Source organism: Hydractinia symbiolongicarpus, chromosome 11, assembly GCF_029227915.1.
Source record: "Hydractinia symbiolongicarpus strain clone_291-10 chromosome 11, HSymV2.1, whole genome shotgun sequence".
NCBI classification, from domain to species: Eukaryota; Metazoa; Cnidaria; class Hydrozoa; order Anthoathecata; family Hydractiniidae; genus Hydractinia; species Hydractinia symbiolongicarpus.
In genome coordinates this window covers 15,292,198-15,316,327 of record NC_079885.1, presented here as the reverse complement: position 1 = coordinate 15,316,327, position 24,130 = coordinate 15,292,198, and the positions used below count along the sequence as shown (strand labels likewise).

The following is a 24,130-nucleotide window of genomic DNA, read 5'->3' as shown; positions in this document are numbered from 1 at the left end:
TGACGCTCGTAATCCATTCATTTGCGACTTGGCGCATTTATTGCTGCCAGATCGTAGCCGTTTTGAAGGGAAAGCAACTTCTAATCATGTCTCTTTCTTGATTTACTCAGCGGCTATTTCGTAAAAAAGATACGTCACAGTCGTAATGATAAATAATGTAACGTGAAAAAGTCAATAGCCTACGACACCGGGAGTTCCCAGGCGGTCCCCCATCCAAGTACTATCCCGGCCCGACGATGCTTAACTTCCGTGATCGGACGAGAACAGGTGTGTTCATCGTGGTATGGTCGTAAACAAACAAACGGGCAGATATCTACGATTTATTAGCACATTACATCGAAAATGGTTTAAACTTTAAAGGTCATATTTCTTGACTGGATCATCCGAAATAGGTCGTGTTTATGTGCATTTGAAAGCTCATTTCAAGCGCTATCCATTAATTACGACAACCATGCGCTTTAAGATTTCCGGTAAAAAGTTTCAACGAAGGAAATCTAGGGTGCTTTCAGACTTAATTTTCATATGACAAAGTTAATTAGCAAAGTAACTACATCGCCATTTTCTTTGTCTGACGCTCGTAATCCATTTATTTGCGACGTGGCGCATTTATTGCAGCAAGATTGTACCCGTTTTGAAGGGAAAGCATCTTCTAATCACGTCCTTTACTTGATTTACTCAGCGGCTATTGCGTAAAAAAGATACGTCACAGTCGTAATGATAAATGATGTAACGTGAAAAAGTCAATAGCCTACGACACCGGGAGTTCCCAGGCGGTCCCCCATCCAAGTACTATCCTGGCCCGACGATGCTTAACTTCCGTGATCGGACGAGAACAGGTGTGTTCATCGTGGTATGGTCGTAGACAAACAAACGGGCAGATATCTACGATTTATTAGCACATTACATCGAAAATGGTTTAAACTTTAAAGGTCATATTTCTTGACTGGATCATTCGAAATAGGTCGTGTTTATGTGCGTTTGACAGCTCTTTTTAAGCGCTATCGATTCTTGCGAACAATAATGCGCTTTATGATTTCCGGTAAAAAGTTCCAACGAAGGAAATCTAGGGTGCTTTCCGACTTAATTTTCATATGACAAAGTTATATAGCAAAGTTACTACATCGCCATTTTCTTTTTCTGACGCTCGTAATCCATTCATTTGCGACTTGGCGCATTTATTGCTGCCAGATCGTAGCCGTTGTGAAGATAAAAGCAACTTCTAATCATGTCTCTTTCTTCATTTACTCAGCGGCTAATTCGTAAAAAAGATACGTCACAGTCGTAATGATAAATAATGTAACGTGAAAAAGTCAATAGCCTACGACACCGGGAGTTCCCAGGCGGTCCCCCATCCAAGTACTATCCCGGCCCGAGGATTCTTAACTTCCGTGATCGGACGAGAACAGGTGTGTTCATCGTGGTATGGTCGTAGACAAACAAACGGGCAGATATCTACGATTTATTAGCACATTACATCGAAAATGGTTCAAATTTAAAGGTCATATTTCTTGACTGGATCATTCGAAATAGGTCGTGTTTATGTGCGTTTGACAGCTCTTTTTAAGCGCTATCGATTCTGGACAACAATAATGCGCTTTATGATTTCCGGTAAAAAGTTCCAACGAAGGCAATCTAGGGTACTTGCAGACTTAATTTTCATATGACAAAGTTAATTAGCAAATTAACTACATCGCCATTTTCTTTGTCTGACGCTCGTAATCCATTGATTTGCGACGTGGCGCATTTATAGCAGCCAGATCGTAGCCGCTTTGAAGGGAAAGAAACTTCAAATAACGTCCCTTACTTGATTTACTCAGCGCTATTGCGTAAAAAAGATACGTCACAGGGAGTTCCCAGGCGGTCCCCCATCCAAGTACTATCCCGGCCCGAGGATTCTTAACTTCCGTGATCGGACGAGAACAGGTGTGTTCATCGTGGTATGGTCGTAGACAAACAAACGGGCAGATATCTACGATTTATTAGCACATTACATCGAAAATGGTTTAAACTTTAAAGGTCATATTTCTTGACTGGATCATCCGAAATAGGTCGTGTTTATGTGCATTTTAAAGCTCATTTCAAGCGCTATCGATTCTTTACGACAACCATGCGCTTTAAGATTTCCGGTAAAAAGTTCCAACGAAGGAAATCTAGGGTGCTTTCAGACTTAATTTTCATATGACAAAGTTAATTAGCAAAGTAACTACATCGCCATTTTCTTTGTCTGACGCTCGTAATCCATTTATTTGCGACGTGGCGCATTTATTGCAGCAAGATTGTACCCGTTTTGAAGGGAAAGCATCTTCTAATCACGTCCCTTACTTGATTTACTCAGCGGCTATTGCGTAAAAAAGATACGTCACAGTCGTAATGATAAATGATGTAACGTGAAAAAGTCAATAGCCTACGACACCGGGAGTTCCCAGGCGGTCCCCCATCCAAGTACTATCCTGGCCCGACGATGCTTAACTTCCGTGATCGGACGAGAACAGGTGTGTTCATCGTGGTATGGTCGTAGACAAACAAACGGGCAGATATCTACGATTTATTAGCACATTACATCGAAAATGGTTTAAACTTTAAAGGTCATATTTCTTGACTGGATCATTCGAAATAGGTCGTGTTTATGTGCGTTTGACAGCTCTTTTTAAGCGCTATCGATTCTTGAGAACAATAATGCGCTTTATGATTTCCGGTAAAAAGTTCCAACGAAGGAAATCTAGGGTGCTTTCCGACTTAATTTTCATATGACAAAGTTATATAGCAAAGTTACTACATCGCCATTTTCTTTTTCTGACGCTCGTAATCCATTCATTTGCGACTTGGCGCATTTATTGCTGCCAGATCGTAGCCGTTGTGAAGATAAAAGCAACTTCTAATCATGTCTCTTTCTTGATTTACTCAGCGGCTAATTCGTAAAAAAGATACGTCACAGTCGTAATGATAAATAATGTAACGTGAAAAAGTCAATAGCCTACGACACCGGGAGTTCCCAGGCGGTCCCCCATCCAAGTACTATCCCGGCCCGAGGATTCTTAACTTCCGTGATCGGACGAGAACAGGTGTGTTCATCGTGGTATGGTCGTAGACAAACAAACGGGCAGATATCTACGATTTATTAGCACATTACATCGAAAATGGTTCAAATTTAAAGGTCATATTTCTTGACTGGATCATTCGAAATAGGTCGTGTTTATGTGCGTTTGACAGCTCTTTTTAAGCGCTATCGATTCTGGACAACAATAATGCGCTTTATGATTTCCGGTAAAAAGTTCCAACGAAGGAAATCTAGGGTGCTTTCCGACTTAATTTTCATATGACAAAGTTATATAGCAAAGTTACTACATCGCCATTTTCTTTTTCTGACGCTCGTAATCCATTCATTTGCGACTTGGCGCATTTATTGCTGCCAGATCGTAGCCGTTGTGAAGATAAAAGCAACTTCTAATCATGTCTCTTTCTTCATTTACTCAGCGGCTAATTCGTAAAAAAGATACGTCACAGTCGTAATGATAAATAATGTAACGTGAAAAAGTCAATAGCCTACGACACCGGGAGTTCCCAGGCGGTCCCCCATCCAAGTACTATCCCGGCCCGAGGATTCTTAACTTCCGTGATCGGACGAGAACAGGTGTGTTCATCGTGGTATGGTCGTAGACAAACAAACGGGCAGATATCTACGATTTATTAGCACATTACATCGAAAATGGTTCAAATTTAAAGGTCATATTTCTTGACTGGATCATTCGAAATAGGTCGTGTTTATGTGCGTTTGACAGCTCTTTTTAGGCGCTATCGATTCTGGACAACAATAATGCGCTTTATGATTTCCGGTAAAAAGTTCCAACGAAGGCAATCTAGGGTACTTGCAGACTTAATTTTCATATGACAAAGTTAATTAGCAAATTAACTACATCGCCATTTTCTTTGTCTGACGCTCGTAATCCATTGATTTGCGACGTGGCGCATTTATAGCAGCCAGATCGTAGCCGCTTTGAAGGGAAAGAAACTTCAAATAACGTCCCTTACTTGATTTACTCAGCGCTATTGCGTAAAAAAGATACGTCACAGTCGTAATGATGAATAATGTAACGTGAAAAAGTCAGTAGCCTACGACACCGGGAGTTCCCAGGCGGTCCCCCATCCAAGTACTATCCCGGCCCGAGGATTCTTAACTTCCGTGATCGGACGAGAACAGGTGTGTTCATCGTGGTATGGTCGTAGACAAACAAACGGGCAGATATCTACGATTTATTAGCACATTACATCGAAAATGGTTTAAACTTTAAAGGTCATATTTCTTGACTGGATCATCCGAAATAGGTCGTGTTTATGTGCATTTTAAAGCTCATTTCAAGCGCTATCGATTCTTTACGACAACCATGCGCTTTAAGATTTCCGGTAAAAAGTTCCAACGAAGGAAATCTAGGGTGCTTTCAGACTTAATTTTCATATGACAAAGTTAATTAGCAAAGTAACTACATCGCCATTTTCTTTGTCTGACGCTCGTAATCCATTTATTTGCGACGTGGCGCATTTATTGCAGCAAGATTGTACCCGTTTTGAAGGGAAAGCATCTTCTAATCACGTCCCTTACTTGATTTACTCAGCGGCTATTGCGTAAAAAAGATACGTCACAGTCGTAATGATAAATGATGTAACGTGAAAAAGTCAATAGCCTACGACACCGGGAGTTCCCAGGCGGTCCCCCATCCAAGTACTATCCTGGCCCGACGATGCTTAACTTCCGTGATCGGACGAGAACAGGTGTGTTCATCGTGGTATGGTCGTAGACAAACAAACGGGCAGATATCTACGATTTATTAGCACATTACATCGAAAATGGTTTAAACTTTAAAGGTCATATTTCTTGACTGGATCATTCGAAATAGGTCGTGTTTATGTGCGTTTGACAGCTCTTTTTAAGCGCTATCGATTCTTGAGAACAATAATGCGCTTTATGATTTCCGGTAAAAAGTTCCAACGAAGGAAATCTAGGGTGCTTTCCGACTTAATTTTCATATGACAAAGTTATATAGCAAAGTTACTACATCGCCATTTTCTTTTTCTGACGCTCGTAATCCATTCATTTGCGACTTGGCGCATTTATTGCTGCCAGATCGTAGCCGTTGTGAAGATAAAAGCAACTTCTAATCATGTCTCTTTCTTGATTTACTCAGCGGCTAATTCGTAAAAAAGATACGTCACAGTCGTAATGATAAATAATGTAACGTGAAAAAGTCAATAGCCTACGACACCGGGAGTTCCCAGGCGGTCCCCCATCCAAGTACTATCCCGGCCCGAGGATTCTTAACTTCCGTGATCGGACGAGAACAGGTGTGTTCATCGTGGTATGGTCGTAGACAAACAAACGGGCAGATATCTACGATTTATTAGCACATTACATCGAAAATGGTTCAAATTTAAAGGTCATATTTCTTGACTGGATCATTCGAAATAGGTCGTGTTTATGTGCGTTTGACAGCTCTTTTTAAGCGCTATCGATTCTGGACAACAATAATGCGCTTTATGATTTCCGGTAAAAAGTTCCAACGAAGGCAATCTAGGGTACTTGCAGACTTAATTTTCATATGACAAAGTTAATTAGCAAATTAACTACATCGCCATTTTCTTTGTCTGACGCTCGTAATCCATTGATTTGCGACGTGGCGCATTTATTGCAGCCAGATCGTAGCCGCTTTGAAGGGAAAGAAACTTCAAATAACGTCCCTTACTTGATTTACTCAGCGCTATTGCGTAAAAAAGATACGTCACAGTCGTAATGATAAATAATGTAACGTGAAAAAGTCAATAGCCTACGACACCGGGAGTTCCCAGGCGGTCCCCCATCCAAGTACTATCCCGGCCCGACGATGCTTAACTTCCGTGATCGGACGAGAACAGGTGTGTTCATCGTGGTATGGTCGTAGACAAACAAACGGGCAGATATCTACGGTTTATTAGCACAATACATCGAAAATTGTTTAAACTTTAAAGGTCATATTTATTGACTGGATCATCCGAAATAGGTCGTGTTTATGTGCATTTGAAAGCTCATTTCAAGCGCTATCGATTCTTTACGACAACCATGCGCTTTAAGATTTCCGGTAAAAAGTTCCAACGAAGGAAATCTGGGGTGCTTTCAGATTTAATTTTCATATGACAAAGTTAATTAGCAAAGTAACTACATCGCCATTTTCTTTGTCTGACGCTCGTAATCCATTTATTTGCGACGTGGCGCATTTATTGCAGCAAGATTGTAGCCGTTTTGAAGGGAAAGCATCTTCTAATCACGTCCCTTACTTGATTTACTCAGGGGCTATTGCGTAAAAAAGATACGTCACAGTCGTAATGATAAATAATGTAACGTAAAAAAGTCAATAGCCTACGACACCGGGAGTTCCCAGGCAATCCCCCATCCAAGTACTATCCTAGCCCGACGATGCTTAACTTCCGTGATCGGACGAGAACAGGTGTGTTCATCGTGGTATGGTCGTAGACAAACAAACGGGCAGATATCTACGATTTATTAGCACATTACATCGAAAATGGTTTAAACTTTAAAGGTCATATTTCTTGACTGGATCATCCGAAATAGGTCGTGTTTATGTGCATTTGAAAGCTCATTTCAAGCGCTATCCATTAATTACGACAACCATGCGCTTTAAGATTTCCGGTAAAAAGTTCCAACGAAGGAAATCTAGGGTGCTTTCCGACTTAATTTTCATATGACAAAGTTAATTAGCAAAGTTACTACATCGCCATTTTCTTTGTCTGACGCTCGTAATCCATTCATTTGCGACTTGGCGCATTTATTGCTGCCAGATCGTAGCCGCTTTAAAGGGAAAGCAACTTCTAATCATGTCTCTTTCTTGATTTACTCAGCGGCTATTTCGTAAAAAAGATACGTCACAGTCGTAATGATAAATAATGCAACGTGAAAAAGTCAATAGCCTACGACACCGGGAGTTCCCAGGCGGTCCCCCATCCAAGTACTATCTCGGCCCGAGGATTCTTAACTTCCGTGATCGGACGAGAACAGGTGTGTTCATCGTGGTATGGTCGTAGACAAACAAACGGGCAGATATCTACGATTTATTAAACATTACATCGAAAATGGTTTAAACTTTAAAGGTCATATTTCTTGACTGGATCATCCGAAATAGGTCGTGTTTATGTGCATTTTAAAGCTCATTTCAAGCGTTATCGATTCTTTACGACAACCATGCGCTTTAAGATTTCCGGTAAAAAGTTCCAACGAAGGAAATCTAGGGTGCTTTCAGACTTAATTTTCATATGACAAAGTTAATTAGCAAATTAACTACATCACCATTTTCTTTGTCTGACGCTCGTAATCCATTTATTTGCGACGTGGCGCATTTATTGCAGCAAGATTGTAGCCGTTTTGAAGGGAAAGCATCTTCTAATCACGTCCCTTACTTGATTTACTCAGCGGCTATTGCGTAAAAAAGATACGTCACAGTCGTAATGATAAATGATGTAACGTGAAAAAGTCAATAGCCTACGACACCGGGAGTTCGCAGGCGGTCCCCCATCCAAGTACTATCCTGGCCCGACGATGCTTAACTTCCGTGATCGGACGAGAACAGGTGTGTTCATCGTGGTATGGTCGTAGACAAACAAACGGGCAGATATCTACGATTTATTAGCACATTACATCGAAAATGGTTTAAACTTTAAAGGTCATATTTCTTGACTGGATTATCCGAAATAGGTCGTGTTTATGTGCATTTGAAAGCTCATTTCAAGCGCTATCGATTAATTACGACAACCATGCGCTTTAAGATTTCCGGTAAAAAGTTCCAACGAAGGAAATCTAGGGTGCTTTCCGACTTAATTTTCATATGACAAAGTTAATTAGCAAAGTAACTACATCGCCATTTTCTTTGTCTGACGCTTGTAATCCATTCATTTGCGACTTGGCGCATTTATTGCTGCCAGATCGTAGCCTTTTTGAAGGGAAAGCAACTTCTAATCATGTCTCTTTCTTGATTTACTCAGCGGCTATTTCGTAAAAAAGATACGTCACAGTCGTAATGATAAATAATGTAACGTGAAAAAGTCAATAGCCTACGACACCGGGAGTTCCCAGGCGGTCCCCCATCCAAGTACTATCCCGGCCCGACGATGCTTAACTTCCGTGATCGGACGAGAACAGGTGTGTTCATCGTGGTATGGTCGTAGACAAACAAACGGGCAGATATCTACGATTTATTAGCACATTACATCGAAAATGGTTCAAATTTTAAAGGTCATATTTCTTGACTGGATCATTCGAAATAGGTCGTGTTTATGTGCGTTTGACAGCTCTTTTTAAGCGCTATCGATTCTTGAGAACAATAATGCGCTTTATGATTTCCGGTAAAAAGTTCCAACAAAGGAAATCTAGGGTGCTTTCAGACTTAATTTTCATATGACAAAGTTAATTAGCAAAGTAACTACATCGCCATTTTCTTTGTCTGACGCTCGTAATCCATTTATTTGCGACGTGGCGCATTTATTGCAGCAAGATTGTAGCCGTTTTGAAGGGAAAGCATCTTCTAATCACGTCCCTTACTTGATTTACTCAGCTGCTATTGCGTAAAAAAGATACGTCACAGTCGTAATGATAAATGATGTAACGTGAAAAAGTCAATAGCCTACGACACCGGGAGTTCCCAGGCGGTCCCCCATCCAAGTACTATCCTGGCCCGACGATGCTTAACTTCCGTGATCGGACGAGAACAGGTGTGTTCATCGTGGTATGGTCGTAGACAAACAAACGGGCAGATATCTACGATTTATTAGCACATTACATCGAAAATGGTTTAAACTTTAAAGGTCATATTTCTTGACTGGATTATCCGAAATAGGTCGTGTTTATGTGCGTTTGACAGCTCTTTTTAAGCGCTATCGATTCTGGACAACAATAATGCGCTTTATGATTTCCGGTAAAAAGTTCCAACGAAGGCAATCTAGGGTACTTGCAGACTTAATTTTCATATGACAAAGTTAATTAGCAAATTAACTACATCGCCATTTTCTTTGTCTGACGCTCGTAATCCATTGATTTGCGACGTGGCGCATTTATTGCAGCCAGATCGTAGCCGCTTTGAAGGGAAAGAAACTTCAAATAACGTCCCTTACTTGATTTACTCAGCGGCTATTTCGTAAAAAAGATACGTCACAGTCGTAATGATAAATAATGTAACGTGAAAAAGTCAATAGCCTACGACACCGGGAGTTCCCAGGCGGTCCTTCATCCAAGTACTATCCCGGCCCGACGATGCTTAACTTCCGTGATCGGACGAGAACAGGTGTGTTCATCGTGGTATGGTCGTAGACAAACAAACGGGCAGATATCTACGATTTATTAGCACATTACATCGAAAATGGTTCAAACTTTAAAGGTCATATTTCTTGACTGGATCATTCGAAATAGGTCGTGTTTATGTGCGTTTGACAGCTCTTTTTAAGCGCTATCGATTCTTGAGAACAATAATGCGCTTTATGATTTCCGGTAAAAAGTTCCAACGAAGGAAATCTAGGGTGCTTTCAGACTTAATTTTCATATGACAAAGTTAATTAGCAAAGTAACTACATCGCCATTTTCTTTGTCTGACGCTCGTAATCCATTTATTTGCGACGTGGCGCATTTATTGCAGCAAGATTGTAGCCGTTTTGAAGGGAAACCATCTTCTAATCACGTCCCTTACTTGATTTACTCAGCGGCTATTGCGTAAAAAAGATACGTCACAGTCGTAATGATAAATGATGTAACGTGAAAAAGTCAATAGCCTACGACACCGGGAGTTCCCAGGCGGTCCCCCATCCAAGTACTATCCTGGCCCGACGATGCTTAACTTCCGTGATGGGACGAGAACAGGTGTGTTCATCGTGGTATGGTCGTAGACAAACAAACGGGCAGATATCTACGATTTATTAGCACATTACATCGAAAATGGTTTAAACTTTAAAGGTCATATTTCTTGACTGGATTATCCGAAATAGGTCGTGTTTATGTGCGTTTGACAGCTCTTTTTAAGCGCTATCGATTCTGGACAACAATAATGCGCTTTATGATTTCCGGTAAAAAGTTCCAACGAAGGCAATCTAGGGTACTTGCAGACTTAATTTTCATATGACAAAGTTAATTAGCAAATTAACTACATCGCCATTTTCTTTGTCTGACGCTCGTAATCCATTGATTTGCGACGTGGCGCATTTATTGCAGCCAGATCGTAGCCGCTTTGAAGGGAAAGAAACTTCAAATAACGTCCCTTACTTGATTTACTCAGCGCTATTGCGTAAAAAAGATACGTCACAGTCGTAATGATAAATAATGTAACGTGAAAAAGTCAATAGCCTACGACACCGGGAGTTCCCAGGCGGTCCCCCATCCAAGTACTATCCCGGCCCGACGATGCTTAACTTCCGTGATCGGACGAGAACAGGTGTGTTCATCGTGGTATGGTCGTAGACAAGCAAACGGGCAGATATCTACGGTTTATTAGCACATTACATCGAAAATTGTTTAAACTTTAAAGGTCATATTTATTGACTGGATCATCCGAAATAGGTCGTGTTTATGTGCATTTGAAAGCTCATTTCAAGCGCTATCGATTCTTTACGACAACCATGCGCTTTAAGATTTCCGGTAAAAAGTTCCAACGAAGGAAATCTGGGGTGCTTTCAGATTTAATTTTCATATGACAAAGTTAATTAGCAAAGTAACTACATCGCCATTTTCTTTGTCTGACGCTCGTAATCCATTTATTTGCGACGTGGCGCATTTATTGCAGCAAGATTGTAGCCGTTTTGAAGGGAAAGCATCTTCTAATCACGTCCCTTACTTGATTTACTCAGGGGCTATTGCGTAAAAAAGATACGTCACAGTCGTAATGATAAATAATGTAACGTAAAAAAGTCAATAGCCTACGACACCGGGAGTTCCCAGGCGGTCCCCCATCCAAGTACTATCCTAGCCCGACGATGCTTAACTTCCGTGATCGGACGAGAACAGGTGTGTTCATCGTGGTATGGTCGTAGACACCCAAACGGGCAGATATCTACGATTTATTAGCACATTACATCGAAAATGGTTTAAACTTTAAAGGTCATATTTCTTGACTGGATCATCCGAAATAGGTCGTGTTTATGTGCATTTGAAAGCTCATTTCAAGCGCTATCCATTAATTACGACAACCATGCGCTTTAAGATTTCCGGTAAAAAGTTCCAACGAAGGAAATCTAGGGTGCTTTCAGACTTAATTTTCATATGACAAAGTTAATTAGCAAAGTAACTACATCGCCATTTTCTTTGTCTGACGCTCGTAATCCATTTATTTGCGACGTGGCGCATTTATTGCAGCAAGATTGTAGCCGTTTTGAAGGGAAAGCATCTTTTAATCACGTCCCTTACTTGATTTACTCAGCGGCTATTTCGTAAAAAAGATACGTCACAGTCGTAATGATAAATAATGTAACGTGAAAAAATCAATAGCCTACGACACCGGGAGTTCCCAGGCGGTCCCCCATCCAAGTACTATGCCGGCCCGACGATGCTTAACTTCCGTGATCGGACGAGAACAGGTGTGTTCATCGTGGTATGGTCGTAGACAAACAAACGGGTAGATATCTACGATTTATTAGCACATTACATCGAAAATTGTTTAAACTTTAAAGGTCATATTTATTGACTGGATCATCCGAAATAGGTCGTGTTTATGTGCATTTGAAAGCTCATTTCAAGCGCTATCGATTCTTTACGACAACCATGCGCTTTAAGATTTCCGGTAAAAAGTTCCAACGAAGGAAATCTGGTGTGCTTTCAGATTTAATTTTCATATGACAAAGTTAATTAGCAAAGTAACTACATCGCCATTTTCTTTGTCTGACGCTCGTAATCCATTTATTTGCGACGTGGCGCATTTATTGCAGCAAGATTGTAGCCGTTTTGAAGGGAAACCATCTTCTAATCACGTCCCTTACTTGATTTACTCAGGGGCTATTGCGTAAAAAAGATACGTCACAGTCGTAATGATAAATAATGTAACGTAAAAAAGTCAATAGCCTACGACACCGGGAGTTCCCAGGCGGTCCCCCATCCAAGTACTATCCTAGCCCGACGATGCTTAACTTCCGTGATCGAACAACAGGTGTGTTCATCGTGGTATGGTCGTAGACAAACAAACGGGCAGATATCTACGATTTATTAGCACATTACATCGAAAATGGTTTAAACTTTAAAGGTCATATTTCTTGACTGGATCATCCGAAATAGGTCGTGTTTATGTGCATTTGAAAGCTCATTTCAAGCGCTATCCATTAATTACGACAACCATGCGCTTTAAGATTTCCGGTAAAAAGTTCCAACGAAGGAAATCTAGGGTGCTTTCAGACTTAATTTTCATATGACAAAGTTAATTAGCAAAGTAACTACATCGCCATTTTCTTTGTCTGACGCTCTTAATCCATTTATTTGCGACGTGGCGCATTTATTGCAGCAAGATTGTAGCCGTTTTGAAGGGAAAGCATCTTCTAATCACGTCCCTTACTTGATTTACTCAGCGGCTATTGCGTAAAAAAGATACGTCACAGTCGTAATGATAAATGATGTAACGTGAAAAAGTCAATAGCCTACGACACCGGGAGTTCCCAGGCGGTCCCCCATCCAAGTACTATCCTGGCCCGACGATGCTTAACTTCCGTGATCGGACGAGAACAGGTGTGTTCATCGTGGTATGGTCGTAGACAAACAAACGGGCAGATATCTACGATTTATTAGCACATTACATCGAAAATGGTTTAAACTTTAAAGGTCATATTTCTTGACTGGATTATCCGAAATAGGTCGTGTTTATGTGCATTTGAAAGCTCATTTCAAGCGCTATCGATTAATTACGACAACCATGCGCTTTAAGATTTCCGGTAAAAAGTTCCAACGAAGGAAATCTAGGGTGCTTTCCGACTTAATTTTCATATGACAAAGTTAATTAGCAAAGTAACTACATCGCCATTTTCTTTGTCTGACGCTTGTAATCCATTCATTTGCGACTTGGCGCATTTATTGCTGCCAGATCGTAGCCGTTTTGAAGGGAAAGCAACTTCTAATCATGTCTCTTTCTTGATTTACTCAGCGGCTATTTCGTAAAAAAGATACGTCACAGTCGTAATGATAAATAATGTAACGTGAAAAAGTCAATAGCCTACGACACCGGGAGTTCCCAGGCGGTCCCCCATCCAAGTACTATCCCGGCCCGACGATGCTTAACTTCCGTGATCGGACGAGAACAGGTGTGTTCATCGTGGTATGGTCGTAGACAAACAAACGGGCAGATATCTACGATTTATTAGCACATTACATCGAAAATGGTTCAAACTTTAAAGGTCATATTTCTTGACTGGATCATTCGAAATAGGTCGTGTTTATGTGCGTTTGACAGCTCTTTTAAAGCGCTATCGATTCTTGACAACAATAATGCGCTTTATGATTTCCGGTAAAAAGTTCCAACGAAGGAAATCTAGGGTGCTTTCCGACTTAATTTTCATATGACAAAGTTAATTAGCAAAATTACTACATCGCCATTTTCTTTGTCTGACGCTCGTAATCCATTCATTTGCGACTTGGCGCATTTATTGCTGCCAGATCGTAGCCGTTTTGAAGGGAAAGCAACTTCTAATCATGTCTCTTTCTTGATTTACTCAGCGGCTATATCGTAAAAAAGATACGTCACAGTCGTAATGATAAATAATGTAACGTGAAAAAGTCAATAGCCTACGACACCGGGAGTTCCCAGGCGGTCCCCCATCCAAGTACTATCCCGGCCCGAGGATTCTTAACTTCCGTGATCGGACGAGAACAGGTGTGTTCATCGTGGTATGGTCGTAGACAAACAAACGGGCAGATATCTACGATTTATTAGCACATTACATCGAAAATGGTTCAAACTTTAAAGGTCATATTTCTTGACTGGATCATTCGAAATAGGTCGTGTTTATGTGCGTTTAACAGCTCTTTTTAAGCGCTATCGATTCTGGACAACAATAATGCGCTTTATGATTTCCGGTAAAAAGTTCCAACGAAGGAAATCTAGGGTGCTTTCAGACTTAATTTTCATATGACAAAGTTAATTAGCAAAGTAACTACATCGCCATTTTCTTTGTCTGACGCTCGTAATCCATTTATTTGCGACGTGGCGCATTTATTGCAGCAAGATTGTAGCCGTTTTGAAGGGAAAGCATCTTCTAATCACGTCCCTTACTTGATTTACTCAGCGGCTATTGCGTAAAAAAGATACGTCACAGTCGTAATGATAAATGATGTAACGTGAAAAAGTCAATAGCCTACGACACCGGGAGTTCCCAGGCGGTCCCCCATCCAAGTACTATCCTGGCCCGAGGATTCTTAACTTCCGTGATCGGACGAGAACAGGTGTGTTCATCGTGGTATGGTCGTAGACAAACAAACGGGCAGATATCTACGATTTATTAGCACATTACATCGAAAATGGTTTAAACTTTAAAGGTCATATTTCTTGACTGGATCATCCGAAATAGGTCGTGTTTATGTGCATTTGAAAGCTCATTTCAAGCGCTATCGATTCTTTACGACAATCATGCGCTTTAAGATTTCCGGTAAAAAGTTCCAACGAAGGAAATCTAGGGTGCTTTCCGACTTAATTTTCATATGACAAAGTTAATTAGCAAAGTAACTACATCGCCATTTTCTTTGTCTGACGCTTGTAATCCATTCATTTGCGACTTGGCGCATTTATTGCTGCCAGATCGTAGCCGTTTTGAAGGGAAAGCAACTTCTAATCATGTCTCTTTCTTGATTTACTCAGCGGCTATTTCGTAAAAAAGATACGTCACAGTCGTAATGATAAATAATGTAACGTGAAAAAGTCAATAGCCTACGACACCGGGAGTTCCCAGGCGGTCCCCCATCCAAGTACTATCCCGGCCCGACGATGCTTAACTTCCGTGATCGGACGAGAACAGGTGTGTTCATCGTGGTATGGTCGTAGACAAACAAACGGGCAGATATCTACGATTTATTAGCACATTACATCGAAAATGGTTCAAACTTTAAAGGTCATATTTCTTGACTGGATCATTCGAAATAGGTCGTGTTTATGTGCGTTTGACAGCTCTTTTAAAGCGCTATCGATTCTTGACAACAATAATGCGCTTTATGATTTCCGGTAAAAAGTTCCAACGAAGGAAATCTAGGGTGCTTTCTGACTTAATTTTCATATGACAAAGTTAATTAGCAAAATTACTACATCGCCATTTTCTTTGTCTGACGCTCGTAATCCATTCATTTGCGACTTGGCGCATTTATTGCTGCCAGATCGTAGCCGTTTTGAAGGGAAAGCAACTTCTAATCATGTCTCTTTCTTGATTTACTCAGCGGCTATATCGTAAAAAAGATACGTCACAGTCGTAATGATAAATAATGTAACGTGAAAAAGTCAATAGCCTACGACACCGGGAGTTCCCAGGCGGTCCCCCATCCAAGTACTATCCCGGCCCGAGGATTCTTAACTTCCGTGATCGGACGAGAACAGGTGTGTTCATCGTGGTATGGTCGTAGACAAACAAACGGGCAGATATCTACGATTTATTAGCACATTACATCGAAAATGGTTTAAACTTTAAAGGTCATATTTCTTGACTGGATCATCCGAAATAGGTCGTGTTTATGTGCATTTGAAAGCTCATTTCAAGCGCTATCGATTCTTTACGACAACCATGCGCTTTAAGATTTCCGGTAAAAAGTTCCAACGAAGGAAATCTAGGGTGCTTGCAGACTTAATTTTCATATGACAAAGTTAATTAGCAAATTAACTACATCGCCATTTTCTTTGTCTGACGCTCGTAATCCATTGATTTGCGACGTGGCGCATTTTTTGCAGCCAGATCGTAGCCGCTTTGAAGGGAAAGAAACTTCTAATAACGTCCCTTACTTGATTTACTCAGCGCTATTGCGTAAAAAAGATACGTCACAGTCGTAATGATAAATAATGTAACGTGAAAAAGTCAATAGCCTACGACACCGGGAGTTCCCAGGCGGTCCCCCATCCAAGTACTATCCCGGCCCGAGGATTCTTAACTTCCGTGATCGGACGAGAACAGGTGTGTTCATCGTGGTATGGTCGTAGACAAACAAACGGGCAGATATCTACGATTTATTAGCACATTACATCGAAAATGGTTTAAACTTTAAAGGTCATATTTCTTGACTGGATCATCCGAAATAGGTCGTGTTTATGTGCATTTGAAAGCTCATTTCAAGCGCTATCGATTCTTTACGACAACCATGCGCTTTAAGATTTCCGGTAAAAAGTTCCAACGAAGGAAATCTAGGGTGCTTTCCGACTTAATTTTCATATGACAAAGTTAATTAGCAAAGTAACTACATCGCCATTTTCTTTGTCTGACGCTTGTAATCCATTCATTTGCGACTTGGCGCATTTATTGCTGCCAGATCGTAGCCGTTTTGAAGGGAAAGCAACTTCTAATCATGTCTCTTTCTTGATTTACTCAGCGGCTATTTCGTAAAAAAGATACGTCACAGTCGTAATGATAAATAATGTAACGTGAAAAAGTCAATAGCCTACGACACCGGGAGTTCCCAGGCGGTCCCCCATCCAAGTACTATCCCGGCCCGACGATGCTTAACTTCCGTGATCGGACGAGAACAGGTGTGTTCATCGTGGTATGGTCGTAGACAAACAAACGGGCAGATATCTACGATTTATTAGCACATTACATCGAAAATGGTTCAAACTTTAAAGGTCATATTTCTTGACTGGATCATTCGAAATAGGTCGTGTTTATGTGCGTTTGACAGCTCTTTTAAAGCGCTATCGATTCTTGACAACAATAATGCGCTTTATGATTTCCGGTAAAAAGTTCCAACGAAGGAAATCTAGGGTGCTTTCCGACTTAATTTTCATATGACAAAGTTAATTAGCAAAATTACTACATCGCCATTTTCTTTGTCTGACGCTCGTAATCCATTCATTTGCGACTTGGCGCATTTATTGCTGCCAGATCGTAGCCGTTTTGAAGGGAAAGCAACTTCTAATCATGTCTCTTTCTTGATTTACTCAGCGGCTATATCGTAAAAAAGATACGTCACAGTCGTAATGATAAATAATGTAACGTGAAAAAGTCAATAGCCTACGACACCGGGAGTTCCCAGGCGGTCCCCCATCCAAGTACTATCCCGGCCCGAGGATTCTTAACTTCCGTGATCGGACGAGAACAGGTGTGTTCATCGTGGTATGGTCGTAGACAAACAAACGGGCAGATATCTACGATTTATTAGCACATTACATCGAAAATGGTTTAAACTTTAAAGGTCATATTTCTTGACTGGATCATCCGAAATAGGTCGTGTTTATGTGCATTTGAAAGCTCATTTCAAGCGCTATCGATTCTTTACGACAACCATGCGCTTTAAGATTTCCGGTAAAAAGTTCCAACGAAGGAAATCTAGGGTGCTTTCCGACTTAATTTTCATATGACAAAGTTAATTAGCAAAGTAACTACATCGCCATTTTCTTTGTCTGACGCTTGTAATCCATTCATTTGCGACTTGGCGCACTTATTGCTGCCAGATCGTAGCCGTTTTGAAGGGAAAGCAACTTCTAATCATGTCTCTTTCTTGATTTACTCAGCGGCTATTTCGTAAAAAAGATACGTCACAGTCGTAATGATAAATAATGTAACGTGAAAAAGTCAATAGCCTACGACACCGGGAGTTCCCAGGCGGTCCCCCATCCAAGTACTATCCCGGCCCGACGATGCTTAACTTCCGTGATCGGACGAGAACAGGTGTGTTCATCGTGGTATGGTCGTAGACAAACAAACGGGCAGATATCTACGATTTATTAGCACATTACATCGAAAATGGTTCAAACTTTAAAGGTCATATTTCTTGACTGGATCATTCGAAATAGGTCGTGTTTATGTGCGTTTGACAGCTCTTTTAAAGCGCTATCGATTCTTGACAACAATAATGCCCTTTATGATTTCCGGTAAAAAGTTCCAACGAAGGAAATCTAGGGTGCTTTCCGACTTAATTTTCATATGACAAAGTTAATTAGCAAAATTACTACATCGCCATTTTCTTTGTCTGACGCTCGTAATCCATTCATTTGCGACTTGGCACATTTATTGCTGCCAGATCGTAGCCGTTTTGAAGGGAAAGCAACTTCTAATCATGTCTCTTTCTTGATTTACTCAGCGGCTATATCGTAAAAAAGATACGTCACAGTCGTAATGATAAATAATGTAACGTGAAAAAGTCAATAGCCTACGACACCGGGAGTTCCCAGGCGGTCCCCCATCCAAGTACTATCCCGGCCCGAGGATTCTTAACTTCCGTGATCGGACGAGAACAGGTGTGTTCATCGTGGTATGGTCGTAGACAAACAAACGGGCAGATATCTACGATTTATTAGCACATTACATCGAAAATGGTTCAAACTTTAAAGGTCATATTTCTTGACTGGATCATTCGAAATAGGTCGTGTTTATGTGCGTTTAACAGCTCTTTTTAAGCGCTATCGATTCTGGACAACAATAATGCGCTTTATGATTTCCGGTAAAAAGTTCCAACGAAGGCAATCTAGGGTACTTGCAGACTTAATTTTCATATGACAAAGTTAATTAGCAAATTAACTACATCGCCATTTTCTTTGTCTGACGCTCGTAATCCATTGATTTGCGACGTGGCGCATTTATTGCAGCCAGATCGTAGCCGCTTTGAAGGGAAAGAAACTTCTAATAACGTCCCTTACTTGATTTACTCAGCGCTGATGCGTAAAAAAGATACGTCACAGTCGTAATGATAAATAATGTAACGTGAAAAAGTCAATAGCCTACGACACCGGGAGTTCCCAGGCGGTCCCCCATCCAAGTACTATCCCGGCCCGAGGATTCTTAACTTCCGTGATCGGACGAGAACAGGTGTGTTCATCGTGGTATGGTCGTAGACAAACAAACGGGCAGATATCTACGATTTATTAGCACATTACATCGAAAATGGTTTAAACTTTAAAGGTCATATTTCTTGACTGGATCATCCGAAATAGGTCGTGTTTATGTGCATTTGAAAGCTCATTTCAAGCGCTATCGATTCTTTACGACAACCATGCGCTTTAAGATTTCCGGTAAAAAGTTCCAACGAAGGAAATCTAGGGTGCTTTCAGACTTAATTTTCATATGACAAAGTTAATTAGCAAAGTAACTACATCGCCATTTTCTTTGTCTGACGCTCGTAATCCATTTATATGCGACGTGGCGCATTTATTGCAGCAAGATTGTAGCCGTTTTGAAGGGAAAGCATCTTCTAATCACGTCCCTTACTTGATTTACTCAGCGGCTATTGCGTAAAAAAGATACGTCACAGTCGTAATGATAAATGATGTAACGTGAAAAAGTCAATAGCCTACGACACCGGGAGTTCCCAGGCGGTCCCCCATCCAAGTACTATCCTGGCCCGACGATGCTTAACTTCCGTGATCGGACGAGAACAGGTGTGTTCATCGTGGTATGGTCGTAGACAAACAAACGGGCAGATATCTACGATTTATTAGCACATTACATCGAAAATGGTTTAAACTTTAAAGGTCATATTTCTTGACTGGATTATCCAAAATAGGTCGTGTTTATGTGCATTTGAAAGCTCATTTCAAGCGCTATCGATTAATTACGACAACCATGCGCTTTAAGATTTCCGGTAAAAAGTTCCAACGAAGGAAATCTAGGGTGCTTTCCGACTTAATTTTCATATGACAAAGTTAATTAGCAAAGTAACTACATCGCCATTTTCTTTGTCTGACGCTTGTAATCCATTCATTTGCGACTTGGCGCATTTATTGCTGCCAGATCGTAGCCGTTTTGAAGGGAAAGCAACTTCTAATCATGTCTCTTTCTTGATTTACTCAGCGGATATTTCGTAAAAAAGATACGTCACAGTCGTAATGATAAATAATGTAACGTGAAAAAGTCAATAGCCTACGACACCGGGAGTTCCCAGGCGGTCCCCCATCCAAGTACTATCCCGGCCCGACGATGCTTAACTTCCGTGATCGGACGAGAACAGGTGTGTTCATCGTGGTATGGTCGTAGACAAACAAACGGGCAGATAACTACGATTTATTAGCACATTACATCGAAAATGGTTCAAACTTTAAAGGTCATATTTCTTGACTGGATCATTCGAAATAGGTCGTGTTTATGTGCGTTTGACAGCTCTTTTTAAGCGCTATCGATTCTGGGCAACAATAATGCGCTTTATTATTTCCGGTAAAAAGTTCCAACGAAGGCAATCTAGGGTACTTGCAGACTTAATTTTCATATGACAAAGTTAATTAGCAAATTAACTACATCGCCATTTTCTTTGTCTGACGCTCGTAATCCATTGATTTGCGACGTGGCGCATTTATTGCAGCAAGATCGTAGCCGCTTTGAAGGGAAAGAAACTTCTAATAACGTCCCTTACTTGATTTACTCAGCGCTATTGCGTAAAAAAGATACGTCACAGTCGTAATGATAAATAATGTAACGTGAAAAAGTCAATAGCCTACGACACCGGGAGATCCCAGGCGGTCCCCCATCCAAGTACTATCCTGGCCCGACGATGCTTAACTTCCGTGATCGGACGAGAACAGGTGTGTTCATCGTGGTATGGTCGTAGACAAACAAACGGGCAGATATCTACGATTTATTAGCACATTACATCGAAAATGGTTCAAACTTTAAAGGTCATATTTCTTGACTGGATCATTCGAAATAGGTCGTGTTTATGTGCGTTTGACAGCTCTTTTTAAGCGCTATCGATTCTGGGCAACAATAATGCGCTTTATTATTTCCGGTAAAAAGTTCCAACGAAGGCAATCTAGGGTACTTGCAGACTTAATTTTCATATGACAAAGTTAATTAGCAAAATTACTACATCGCCATTTTCTTTGTCTGACGCTCGTAATCCATTCATTTGCGACGTGGCGCATTTATTGCAGCAAGATCGTAGCCGTTTTGAAGGGAAAGCAACTTCTAATCATGTCTCTTTCTTGATTTACTCAGCGCTATTGCGTAAAAAAGATACGTCACAGTCGTAATGATAAATAATGTAACGTGAAAAAGTCAATAGCCTACGACACCGGGAGTTCCCAGGCGGTCCCCCATCCAAGTACTATCCCGGCCCGAGGATTCTTAACTTCCGTGATCGGACGAGAACAGGTGTGTTCATCGTGGTATGGTCGTAGACAAACAAACGGGCAGATATCTACGATTTATTAGCACATTACATCGAAAATGGTTCAAACTTTAAAGGTCATATTTCTTGACTGGATCATTCGAAATAGGTCGTGTTTATGTGCGTTTGACAGCTCTTTTTAAGCGCTATCGATTCTGGGCAACAATAATGCGCTTTATGATTTCCGGTAAAAAGTTCCAACGAAGGCAATCTAGGGTACTTGCAGACTTAATTTTCATATGACAAAGTTAATTAGCAAATTAACTACATCGCCATTTTCTTTGTCTGACGCTCGTAATCCATTGATTTGCGACGTGGCGCATTTATTGCAGCCAGATCGTAGCTGCTTTGAAGGGAAAGAAACTTCTAATAACGTCCCTTACTTGATTTACTCAGCGCTATTGCGTAAAAAAGATACGTCACAGTCGTAATGATAAATAATGTAACGTGAAAAAGTCAATAGCCTACGACACCGGGAGTTCCCAGGCGGTCCCCAATCCAAGTACTATCCCGGCCCGACGATGCTTAACTTCCGTGATCGGACGAGAACAGGTGTGTTCATCGTGGTATGGTCGTAGACAAGCAAACGGATCTACGATTTATTAGCACATTACATCGAAAATGGTTTAAACTTTAAAGGTCATTTTTCTTGACTGGATTATCCGAAATAGGTCGTGTTTATGTGCATTTGAAAGCTCATTTCAAGCGCTATCGATTAATTACAACAACCATGCGCTTTAAGATTTCCGGTAAAAAGTTCCAACGAAGGCAATCTAGGTACTTTCAGACTTAATTTTCATATGACAAAGTTAATTAGCAAATTAACTACATCGCCATTTTCTTTGTCTGACGCTCTTAATCCATTCATTTGCGAATTGGCGCATTTATTGCTGCCAGATCGTAGCCGTTTTGAAGGGAAAGCAACTTCTAATCATGTCTCTTTCCTGATTTACTCAGCGGCTATTTCGTAAAAAAGATACGTCACAGTCGTAATGATAAATAATGTAACGTGAAAAAGTCAATAGCCTACGACACCGGGAGTTCCCAGGCGGTCCCCCATCCAAATACTATCCCGGCCCGAGGAATCTTAACTTCCGTGATCGGACGAGAACAGGTGTGTTCATCGTGGTATGGTCGTAGACAAACAAACGGGCAGATATCTACGATTTATTAGCACATTACATCGAAAATGGTTTAAACTTTAAAGGTCATATTTCTTGACTGGATCATCCGAAATAGGTCGTGTTTATGTGCATTTGAAAGCTCATTTCAAGCGCTATCGATTCTTTACGACAACCATGCGCTTTAAGATTTCCGGTAAAAAGTTCCAACGAAGGAAATCTGGGGTGCTTTCAGACTTAATTTTCATATGACAAAGTTAATTAGCAAAGTAACTACATCGCCATTTTCTTTGTCTGACGCTCGTAATCCATTTATTTGCGACGTGGCGCATTTATTGCAGCAAGATTGTAGCCGTTTTGAAGGGAAAGCATCTTCTAATCACGTCCCTTACTTGATTTACTCAGGGGCTATTGCGTAAAAAAGATACGTCACAGTCGTAATGATAAATAATGTAACGTGAAAAAGTCAATAGCCTACGACACCGGGAGTTCCCAGGCGGTCCCCCATCCAAGTACTATCCTGGCCCGACGATGCTTAACTTCCGTGATCGGACGAGAACAGGTGTGTTCATCGTGGTATGGTCGTAGACAAACAAACGGGCAGATATCTACGATTTATTAGCACATTACATCGAAAATGGTTTAAATTTAAAGGTCATATTTCTTGACTGGATTATCAGAAATAGGTCGTGTTTATGTGCATTTGAAAGCTCATTTCAAGCGCTATCGATTAATTACAACAACCATGCGCTTTAAGATTTCCGGTAAAAAGTTCCAACGAAGGCAATCTAGGTACTTTCAGACTTAATTTTCATATGACAAAGTTAATTAGCAAAGTAACTACATCGCCATTTTCTTTGTCTGACGCTCGTAATCCATTTATTTGCGACGTGGCGCATTTATTGCAGCAAGATTGTAGCCGTTTTGAAGGGAAAGCATCTTCTAATCACGTGCCTTACTTGATTTACTCAGGGGCTATTGCGTAAAAAAGATACGTCACAGTCGTAATGATAAATAATGTAACGTGAAAAAGTCAATAGCCTACGACAGCGGGAGTTCCCAGGCGGTCCCCCATCCAAGTACTATCCTGGCCCGACGATGCTTAACTTCCGTGATCAGACGAGAACAGGTGTGTTCATCGTGGTATGGTCGTAGACAAACAAACGGGCAGATATCTACGATTTATTAGCACATTACATCGAAAATGGTTTAAACTTTAAAGGTCATATTTCTTGACTGGATCATCCGAAATAGGTCGTGTTTATGTGCGTTTGACAGCTCTTTTTAAGCGCTATCGATTCTGGGCAACAATAATGCGCTTTATTATTTCCGGTAAAAAGTTCCAACGAAGGCAATCTAGGGTACTTGCAGACTTAATTTTCATATGACAAAGTTAATTAGCAAAATTACTACATCGCCATTTTCTTTGTCTGACGCTCGTAATCCATTCATTTGCGACGTGGCGCATTTATTGCAGCAAGATCGTAGCCGTTTTGAAGGGAAAGCAACTTCTAATCATGTCTCTTTCTTGATTTACTCAGCGCTATTGCGTAAAAAAGATACGTCACAGTCGTAATGATAAATAATGTAACGTGAAAAAGTCAATAGCCTACGACACCGGGAGTTCCCAGGCGGTCCCCCATCCAAGTACTATCCCGGCCCGAGGATTCTTAACTTCCGTGATCGGACGAGAACAGGTGTGTTCATCGTGGTATGGTCGTAGACAAACAAACGG

The 24,130-nt window shown here is 40.9% G+C and overlaps 41 non-coding genes and 2 pseudogenes across 41 annotated transcripts; all 43 read right to left on the bottom strand.

The window, feature by feature from the left end:
- Positions 1 to 176: 176 nt before the first annotated feature.
- LOC130615546 (5S ribosomal RNA) lies at positions 177 to 295 on the bottom strand. Its single transcript, XR_008976634.1, has one exon. It is a non-coding gene; the product is annotated as a 5S ribosomal RNA (ribosomal RNA).
- A 450-nt stretch (positions 296 to 745) lies between these two features.
- Positions 746 to 864, bottom strand: LOC130618269 (5S ribosomal RNA). The gene has a single exon (XR_008979342.1). It is a non-coding gene; the product is annotated as a 5S ribosomal RNA (ribosomal RNA).
- A 451-nt stretch (positions 865 to 1,315) lies between these two features.
- On the bottom strand, positions 1,316 to 1,434 carry LOC130617574 (5S ribosomal RNA). The gene has a single exon (XR_008978652.1). It is a non-coding gene; the product is annotated as a 5S ribosomal RNA (ribosomal RNA).
- A 398-nt stretch (positions 1,435 to 1,832) lies between these two features.
- LOC130618713 (5S ribosomal RNA) lies at positions 1,833 to 1,951 on the bottom strand (annotated as a pseudogene).
- A 450-nt stretch (positions 1,952 to 2,401) lies between these two features.
- On the bottom strand, positions 2,402 to 2,520 carry LOC130618257 (5S ribosomal RNA). Its single transcript, XR_008979330.1, has one exon. It is a non-coding gene; the product is annotated as a 5S ribosomal RNA (ribosomal RNA).
- Positions 2,521 to 2,971: 451 nt separating this feature from the next.
- On the bottom strand, positions 2,972 to 3,090 carry LOC130617573 (5S ribosomal RNA). Its single transcript, XR_008978650.1, has one exon. It is a non-coding gene; the product is annotated as a 5S ribosomal RNA (ribosomal RNA).
- A 450-nt stretch (positions 3,091 to 3,540) lies between these two features.
- Positions 3,541 to 3,659, bottom strand: LOC130617572 (5S ribosomal RNA). Its single transcript, XR_008978649.1, has one exon. It is a non-coding gene; the product is annotated as a 5S ribosomal RNA (ribosomal RNA).
- Positions 3,660 to 4,107: 448 nt separating this feature from the next.
- LOC130617571 (5S ribosomal RNA) lies at positions 4,108 to 4,226 on the bottom strand. The gene has a single exon (XR_008978648.1). It is a non-coding gene; the product is annotated as a 5S ribosomal RNA (ribosomal RNA).
- Positions 4,227 to 4,676: 450 nt separating this feature from the next.
- LOC130618245 (5S ribosomal RNA) lies at positions 4,677 to 4,795 on the bottom strand. The gene has a single exon (XR_008979318.1). It is a non-coding gene; the product is annotated as a 5S ribosomal RNA (ribosomal RNA).
- A 451-nt stretch (positions 4,796 to 5,246) lies between these two features.
- Positions 5,247 to 5,365, bottom strand: LOC130617568 (5S ribosomal RNA). Its single transcript, XR_008978646.1, has one exon. It is a non-coding gene; the product is annotated as a 5S ribosomal RNA (ribosomal RNA).
- A 448-nt stretch (positions 5,366 to 5,813) lies between these two features.
- Positions 5,814 to 5,932, bottom strand: LOC130615072 (5S ribosomal RNA). The gene has a single exon (XR_008976162.1). It is a non-coding gene; the product is annotated as a 5S ribosomal RNA (ribosomal RNA).
- A 450-nt stretch (positions 5,933 to 6,382) lies between these two features.
- LOC130617342 (5S ribosomal RNA) lies at positions 6,383 to 6,501 on the bottom strand. Its single transcript, XR_008978419.1, has one exon. It is a non-coding gene; the product is annotated as a 5S ribosomal RNA (ribosomal RNA).
- A 450-nt stretch (positions 6,502 to 6,951) lies between these two features.
- LOC130618142 (5S ribosomal RNA) lies at positions 6,952 to 7,070 on the bottom strand. Its single transcript, XR_008979217.1, has one exon. It is a non-coding gene; the product is annotated as a 5S ribosomal RNA (ribosomal RNA).
- A 449-nt stretch (positions 7,071 to 7,519) lies between these two features.
- Positions 7,520 to 7,638, bottom strand: LOC130615798 (5S ribosomal RNA). Its single transcript, XR_008976885.1, has one exon. It is a non-coding gene; the product is annotated as a 5S ribosomal RNA (ribosomal RNA).
- A 450-nt stretch (positions 7,639 to 8,088) lies between these two features.
- Positions 8,089 to 8,207, bottom strand: LOC130615071 (5S ribosomal RNA). Its single transcript, XR_008976161.1, has one exon. It is a non-coding gene; the product is annotated as a 5S ribosomal RNA (ribosomal RNA).
- Positions 8,208 to 8,657: 450 nt separating this feature from the next.
- On the bottom strand, positions 8,658 to 8,776 carry LOC130618231 (5S ribosomal RNA). The gene has a single exon (XR_008979306.1). It is a non-coding gene; the product is annotated as a 5S ribosomal RNA (ribosomal RNA).
- Positions 8,777 to 9,226: 450 nt separating this feature from the next.
- On the bottom strand, positions 9,227 to 9,345 carry LOC130617354 (5S ribosomal RNA). Its single transcript, XR_008978432.1, has one exon. It is a non-coding gene; the product is annotated as a 5S ribosomal RNA (ribosomal RNA).
- A 450-nt stretch (positions 9,346 to 9,795) lies between these two features.
- LOC130617284 (5S ribosomal RNA) lies at positions 9,796 to 9,914 on the bottom strand. The gene has a single exon (XR_008978361.1). It is a non-coding gene; the product is annotated as a 5S ribosomal RNA (ribosomal RNA).
- Positions 9,915 to 10,363: 449 nt separating this feature from the next.
- LOC130615069 (5S ribosomal RNA) lies at positions 10,364 to 10,482 on the bottom strand. The gene has a single exon (XR_008976160.1). It is a non-coding gene; the product is annotated as a 5S ribosomal RNA (ribosomal RNA).
- A 450-nt stretch (positions 10,483 to 10,932) lies between these two features.
- LOC130615727 (5S ribosomal RNA) lies at positions 10,933 to 11,051 on the bottom strand. Its single transcript, XR_008976815.1, has one exon. It is a non-coding gene; the product is annotated as a 5S ribosomal RNA (ribosomal RNA).
- Positions 11,052 to 11,501: 450 nt separating this feature from the next.
- On the bottom strand, positions 11,502 to 11,620 carry LOC130616230 (5S ribosomal RNA). The gene has a single exon (XR_008977314.1). It is a non-coding gene; the product is annotated as a 5S ribosomal RNA (ribosomal RNA).
- Positions 11,621 to 12,070: 450 nt separating this feature from the next.
- On the bottom strand, positions 12,071 to 12,186 carry LOC130618483 (5S ribosomal RNA; annotated as a pseudogene).
- A 450-nt stretch (positions 12,187 to 12,636) lies between these two features.
- On the bottom strand, positions 12,637 to 12,755 carry LOC130618219 (5S ribosomal RNA). The gene has a single exon (XR_008979294.1). It is a non-coding gene; the product is annotated as a 5S ribosomal RNA (ribosomal RNA).
- Positions 12,756 to 13,205: 450 nt separating this feature from the next.
- LOC130615068 (5S ribosomal RNA) lies at positions 13,206 to 13,324 on the bottom strand. Its single transcript, XR_008976159.1, has one exon. It is a non-coding gene; the product is annotated as a 5S ribosomal RNA (ribosomal RNA).
- Positions 13,325 to 13,774: 450 nt separating this feature from the next.
- LOC130617567 (5S ribosomal RNA) lies at positions 13,775 to 13,893 on the bottom strand. Its single transcript, XR_008978645.1, has one exon. It is a non-coding gene; the product is annotated as a 5S ribosomal RNA (ribosomal RNA).
- Positions 13,894 to 14,343: 450 nt separating this feature from the next.
- On the bottom strand, positions 14,344 to 14,462 carry LOC130617444 (5S ribosomal RNA). Its single transcript, XR_008978522.1, has one exon. It is a non-coding gene; the product is annotated as a 5S ribosomal RNA (ribosomal RNA).
- A 450-nt stretch (positions 14,463 to 14,912) lies between these two features.
- LOC130615067 (5S ribosomal RNA) lies at positions 14,913 to 15,031 on the bottom strand. Its single transcript, XR_008976158.1, has one exon. It is a non-coding gene; the product is annotated as a 5S ribosomal RNA (ribosomal RNA).
- A 450-nt stretch (positions 15,032 to 15,481) lies between these two features.
- LOC130617566 (5S ribosomal RNA) lies at positions 15,482 to 15,600 on the bottom strand. Its single transcript, XR_008978644.1, has one exon. It is a non-coding gene; the product is annotated as a 5S ribosomal RNA (ribosomal RNA).
- A 449-nt stretch (positions 15,601 to 16,049) lies between these two features.
- On the bottom strand, positions 16,050 to 16,168 carry LOC130617565 (5S ribosomal RNA). Its single transcript, XR_008978643.1, has one exon. It is a non-coding gene; the product is annotated as a 5S ribosomal RNA (ribosomal RNA).
- A 450-nt stretch (positions 16,169 to 16,618) lies between these two features.
- LOC130615066 (5S ribosomal RNA) lies at positions 16,619 to 16,737 on the bottom strand. Its single transcript, XR_008976157.1, has one exon. It is a non-coding gene; the product is annotated as a 5S ribosomal RNA (ribosomal RNA).
- Positions 16,738 to 17,187: 450 nt separating this feature from the next.
- LOC130617564 (5S ribosomal RNA) lies at positions 17,188 to 17,306 on the bottom strand. Its single transcript, XR_008978642.1, has one exon. It is a non-coding gene; the product is annotated as a 5S ribosomal RNA (ribosomal RNA).
- A 450-nt stretch (positions 17,307 to 17,756) lies between these two features.
- On the bottom strand, positions 17,757 to 17,875 carry LOC130615065 (5S ribosomal RNA). The gene has a single exon (XR_008976156.1). It is a non-coding gene; the product is annotated as a 5S ribosomal RNA (ribosomal RNA).
- A 450-nt stretch (positions 17,876 to 18,325) lies between these two features.
- LOC130617563 (5S ribosomal RNA) lies at positions 18,326 to 18,444 on the bottom strand. The gene has a single exon (XR_008978641.1). It is a non-coding gene; the product is annotated as a 5S ribosomal RNA (ribosomal RNA).
- Positions 18,445 to 18,893: 449 nt separating this feature from the next.
- On the bottom strand, positions 18,894 to 19,012 carry LOC130617562 (5S ribosomal RNA). Its single transcript, XR_008978639.1, has one exon. It is a non-coding gene; the product is annotated as a 5S ribosomal RNA (ribosomal RNA).
- A 450-nt stretch (positions 19,013 to 19,462) lies between these two features.
- LOC130618207 (5S ribosomal RNA) lies at positions 19,463 to 19,581 on the bottom strand. Its single transcript, XR_008979282.1, has one exon. It is a non-coding gene; the product is annotated as a 5S ribosomal RNA (ribosomal RNA).
- Positions 19,582 to 20,031: 450 nt separating this feature from the next.
- LOC130615064 (5S ribosomal RNA) lies at positions 20,032 to 20,150 on the bottom strand. The gene has a single exon (XR_008976155.1). It is a non-coding gene; the product is annotated as a 5S ribosomal RNA (ribosomal RNA).
- A 449-nt stretch (positions 20,151 to 20,599) lies between these two features.
- On the bottom strand, positions 20,600 to 20,718 carry LOC130616611 (5S ribosomal RNA). Its single transcript, XR_008977691.1, has one exon. It is a non-coding gene; the product is annotated as a 5S ribosomal RNA (ribosomal RNA).
- A 449-nt stretch (positions 20,719 to 21,167) lies between these two features.
- On the bottom strand, positions 21,168 to 21,286 carry LOC130617561 (5S ribosomal RNA). The gene has a single exon (XR_008978638.1). It is a non-coding gene; the product is annotated as a 5S ribosomal RNA (ribosomal RNA).
- A 449-nt stretch (positions 21,287 to 21,735) lies between these two features.
- On the bottom strand, positions 21,736 to 21,854 carry LOC130616876 (5S ribosomal RNA). Its single transcript, XR_008977955.1, has one exon. It is a non-coding gene; the product is annotated as a 5S ribosomal RNA (ribosomal RNA).
- Positions 21,855 to 22,297: 443 nt separating this feature from the next.
- Positions 22,298 to 22,416, bottom strand: LOC130618347 (5S ribosomal RNA). The gene has a single exon (XR_008979420.1). It is a non-coding gene; the product is annotated as a 5S ribosomal RNA (ribosomal RNA).
- A 450-nt stretch (positions 22,417 to 22,866) lies between these two features.
- LOC130618195 (5S ribosomal RNA) lies at positions 22,867 to 22,985 on the bottom strand. The gene has a single exon (XR_008979270.1). It is a non-coding gene; the product is annotated as a 5S ribosomal RNA (ribosomal RNA).
- Positions 22,986 to 23,433: 448 nt separating this feature from the next.
- Positions 23,434 to 23,552, bottom strand: LOC130617093 (5S ribosomal RNA). The gene has a single exon (XR_008978171.1). It is a non-coding gene; the product is annotated as a 5S ribosomal RNA (ribosomal RNA).
- Positions 23,553 to 24,001: 449 nt separating this feature from the next.
- On the bottom strand, positions 24,002 to 24,120 carry LOC130617560 (5S ribosomal RNA). Its single transcript, XR_008978637.1, has one exon. It is a non-coding gene; the product is annotated as a 5S ribosomal RNA (ribosomal RNA).
- Between the last annotated feature and the right edge of the window lie 10 nt (positions 24,121 to 24,130).